At 35.1% G+C, this 4,939-nt stretch overlaps 1 non-coding gene across 1 annotated transcript; it reads left to right on the top strand.

Moving 5' to 3' along the window:
- Positions 1-392: 392 nt before the first annotated feature.
- On the top strand, positions 393-492 carry LOC118553945 (U6 spliceosomal RNA). The gene has a single exon (XR_004926280.1). It is a non-coding gene; the product is annotated as a U6 spliceosomal RNA (small nuclear RNA).
- The last annotated feature ends 4,447 nt before the right edge of the window (positions 493-4,939 follow it).

Below are 4,939 nucleotides of genomic sequence, written 5' to 3'. Positions count from 1 at the left end.
CCTATTTTGGGGCAATTTTTGTGCATGGCATTACATAAGGGTCCAACTCCATTATTTTGTATGCCGATATCCAGTTTTCAGGCAATATTTGTTGAGGAAAAAAAAAACAAACCTCTCCTACTGAATTCTTGTCATCTTTGTTAAAAATCAATTGACTCTATATATGCTAGGGTTTATTTATGGGCTTTCTGTTTTATTCCATTGGTTTACATGTTTGTCCTTGTGACAGTATCATATTTTCTTTTTAATGATGTCTGAATTTATTTCCAGATTTTCATTATAAAGCATATATTCTTTGTAATCAGAAAAAAATATTAAATAAATATACAAACGACCCTCTCTTGACCTGTTTTTCCATTTAGATTCTTCATTTTCCTTGCCCTCCCTTCATAGTCACTCTCCCACATACTAAAATTGGAATGATACAGAGAAGATTAGCATGGACCCTGTGCAAGGATGACATAGTCACTCTCCTAAATTGTATGTTCTACTCTTAACCTCACATTATTTTTTAAAATTCCTGTATAATTAACATTCAATGTTCTATTAGTTTCAGATGTACAATATAGTGATTCAACATTTGTATACATTACTCAGTGCTCATCATGATAAATGAATTCTAATCCCCTTCACGTATTTCATCCATCCCCCCCACCCAACTCCTTTCTGACAACCACCAGTTTGTTTTCTGTATTTGAGTCTGGTTTTGTTTGTTTGTTCTGTTTCTTAAATTCCACATATGAGTGAAATCATATGGCTTTTGACTTTCTCTGAGTTATTTCACTTAAAATTATACTCTCTATTATATATATATATATATATATATATATAAATGCAGTGCTCCTTATGAGAAGTGCACTCTTAATCCCCTTCATCTATTTCACCCATTACCCCTACCCACCACCCCTCTGGTAACCATCGTTATGTTCTGTATAGTTTCAATTGTTTGTTTTGGTTTATCTCTTTGTTCATTTGTTTTGTTTTTAAATTCCACATATGAATGAAATCATATAGTATGTATCTTTCTTTGATTAATCTCACTTAGCATTATACCCTCAAGTCCAACCACGTTGTTGGAAATGGCAAGATTTCATTCGTTTTTATGATTCAGTAATATCCCAATATATATATATATATATATATATATATATATATATACTACATCTTCTTTATTCATCTATGGATCTAAGCTTGGATTGCTTCTGTATTTTGGCTATTATAAATAATGCTGCAATAAACATAAGGGTGCGTATATCGTTTTGAATTAGTGTTTTTGTATTCTTTGGGTAAATATCCTATAGTGGAATTACTGAATCATGTTGTAATTCTCTTTTTAATTTTTTGAGGAAACTCCATACTGTTTGCATTCCCACCAACAGTGTAGGAGGGTTCCCCTTTCTCTGCATCCTCACCAACAACTGTCATTTCCTGACTTGTTAATGTTAGCCATTCTGAATGGTGTGAGGTGATATCTCATTGTGGTTTTGATTTGCTTTTCCCTGATGATGAGTGATATTGAGCATCTTCTCATGTGTCTGTTGACCATCTATATGTCTTCTTTGACCATCTAATATGTTCATGTCTCTTGTCCATTTTTAATGGGATTCTTTGCTTCTTGGGTGTTGAGTTGTATAAGTTTTATGTATATTTTGGATATTAACCCTTTATCAAATATGTCATTTGCAAATATCTTCTCCCATTCAGTAGGTTGTCTTTTAGTTTTATTGATAGTTTCCTTTGCTGGGCAGAGGCTTTTTATTTTGGTCTAGTCCCAGTAGTTTGTTTTTGCTTTTGTTTCCCTGGCCTCAAGAGACATATCTAGAAAAATGTTGCTACTGCTGATGTCAGAAAATATTGCTTGTGCTTTCTTCTAGGATTTTTCTGGTTTCAGGTCTCAAATTTAGGTCATTAATACATTTGGGTTTACTTTTGTATATGGTATAAGAAAGTGGTCCAGTTTCATTCTTTTGCATATAGCCGCGTAGTTTTTTCAACACTATTTGCTGAAGAGACTTTCTTTTTCCCATTGGATATTTGTGCCTCCTTTGTCAAAGGTTAATTGACCATATAATCGTGGGTTTATTTCTGGGCTCTCTATTCTGTTACATTGATCTGTCTGTCTATTTCTGTGCCAGTACCATACTGTTTTCATTACTACAGCTTCCTGGTAAATCTTGAATTCTGAGATTGTTGACACTGCCAGATTTGTTCTTCTTTCTCAATATTGCTTTGTATATTGGGGTAATTTGTTTTAGTTCTGTGAAAAATACTGTTGGTATTTTGATGGGGATTGCATTAATTCTGTAGATTGCTTTAGGTACTATGGACATTTTAACAATATTTTTTCTCCCAGTCCATGAGCATAAACATTGAATAGCATTTCATTTGTGTCATCTTTAGTTTCTTTCATCAATACTTCATAGTTTTCAGACTACAAGTCTTTCACCTCCTTCATTAAGTTCATTCATAAGTATTTTATTATTTTTGATGCGATTATAAATGAAATTGTTTTCTTAATTTCTTTTTATGCTACTTCATTATTAGAGTATAGAAATGCAATAGATTTGTATACATTGTTTTTATATCCTGTGACCTTACTGAATTCATTTATCAGTTCTAGTAGTTTTTTGGTGGATTCTTGAGGGTTTTCTGTGTATAGTATCATGAAATATGTAAACAGTGAAAGTTTTACTTATTCCTTAACAATCTGAATGCCTTTTATTTCTTTTTATTTGCTTGCTCTGTCTAGGACTTCCAGTGCTATGCTGAATAAAAGTGGTGAGATTAGATATCCTTATCTTGTCCTGACTTTAGGGAAGAAGCTCTCAGTTTTTCCCCATTAGTCTTTGAATTTGTTGAGACTTGTTTTGTGACCTAACTTCTGATCTGTTCTAGAAAATGTCCCATGTATACTTGAAAAGAATGTGTATTCTACTGTTTTAGGATGGAATGCCCTGAATGTATTTGTAAGAGCCAGGTGGTCCAATGTGTCCTTCATAGCTAGTGTTTCCTTGCTGATTTGCTGTTTGAATGATCTATCCATTGATGTAAATGGAATGTTAAAGTCCCCTACTATTATTGTATTACTATTGATTACTTCCTTTATGTTTGTTAATAGCTGCTTTACATATTTGGGTGCGTCCTTGTTGGGTGCATAAAATTTACAATTATATATTCTTGTTGGATATGCTCTTTATGATTATACAGGGTCCTTCTTTTTCTCTTGTAACAGTCTTTGTTTTAAAGTCTCTTTTTTCTGATATAAGTATTGATACTCTGGCTTTCTTTTAACTTCCATTTGCATGCTATTTACTTTACTATCCCTTCACTTTCAATCTGTGTTTTTAGGTCTCATGTGAATATCTTGTAGGCAGCACATAGATGGGGTATTGCTTTTTTAATTCATTTCGTTACTCTATGTCTTTTGATTAGAGCATTTAGGAAATTACACTGAAAGTAATTATTTTTTTTTAAATTTTATTATGTTATGTTAATCACCATACATTACATCATTAGTTTTTGATGTAGTGTTCCATGATTCATTGTTTGCATATAACACCCAGTACTCCATTCAGTAAGTGCCCTCTTTAATACCCATCACCAGGCTAACCCATCCCGCCACCCCCCTCCCCTCTAGAACCCTCAGTTAGTTTCTCAGAGTCCATAGTCTCTCATAGTTCGTCTCCCCCTCTGTAGATCCCCCCTTCATTTTTCCCTTCCTACTATCTTCTTCTTTTTTTTAACATATAATGTATTATTTGTTTCAGAGGTACAGGTCTGTGATTCAACAGTCTTACACAATTCACAGTGCTCACCATAGCACATACCCTCCCCAATGTCTATCACCCAGCCACCCCATCCCTCCCACCCCCCACCACTCCAGTAACCCTCAGTTTGTTTCCTGAGATTAAGAATTCCTCATATCAGGGAGGTCATATGATACATGTCTTTCTCTGATTGATTTATTTCGATCAACATAATACCCTCCAGTTCCATCCATGTCATTGCAAATGGCAAGATTTCATCCCTTTTGATGGCTGCATAATATTCCATTGTATGTATATGTGTGTGTATATATATATATATATATATATATATACACCACATCTTCTTTATCCATTCATCTGTCGATGATATCTTGGCTCTTTCCATAGTTTGGCTATTGCGGTCATTGCTGCTATAAACATCGGGGTGCATGTATCCCTTCAGATGCCTACATTTGTACATTTAGGCTAAGTACCCTGTAGTGCAATTGCTGGGTCGTAGGGTAGCTCTATTTTCAACTTTTTGAGGAACCTCCATACTGTTTTCCAGGGTGGCTGCACCAGCTTGCATTCCCACCAGTAGTGTAGGAGGGTTCCCCTTTCTATGCATCCCCGCCAACATCTGTCCTTTCCTGATTTGTTAATTTTAGTCATTCTGAATGGTGTGAGGTAGTTTCTCATTGAGGTTTTGATTTGGATTTCCCTGATGCCGAGTGATGTTGAGCACTTTTTCATGTGTCTGTTGGCCATTTGAATGTCTTCTTTGGAAAAATGTCTGTTCATGTCTTCTGCCCATTTCCTGATTAGATCATTTGTTCTTTGAGTTTTGAGTTTGATAAGTTCTTCGTAGATTTTGGGTACTAGCCCTTTATCTGATATGTCATTTGCAAATATCTTCTCCCATTCTGTCGGTTGTCTTTTGGTTTGTTGACTGTTTCCTTTGCTGTGCAAAAGCTTTTTATCTTGAAGAAGTCCCAATAGTTCATTTTGCCCTTGCTTCCCTTGCCTTTGGCGATGTTTCTAGGAAGAGGTTGCTGCGGCTGAGGTCGAAGAGGTTACTGCCTCTGTTCTCCTTTAGGATTTTGATGGACTCCTGTTTCACATTGAGGTCTTTCAGCCATTTTGAGTCCGTTTTTGTTTGTGTGGTGTAAGGAAATGGTCCAGTTTCATTCTTC

This window comes from Halichoerus grypus, chromosome 8 (assembly GCF_964656455.1).
Source record: "Halichoerus grypus chromosome 8, mHalGry1.hap1.1, whole genome shotgun sequence".
NCBI lineage: Eukaryota > Metazoa > Chordata > Mammalia > Carnivora > Phocidae > Halichoerus > Halichoerus grypus.
Note: the sequence above shows the minus strand (reverse complement) of the source record. Positions and strands in the feature narration are given on the sequence as shown.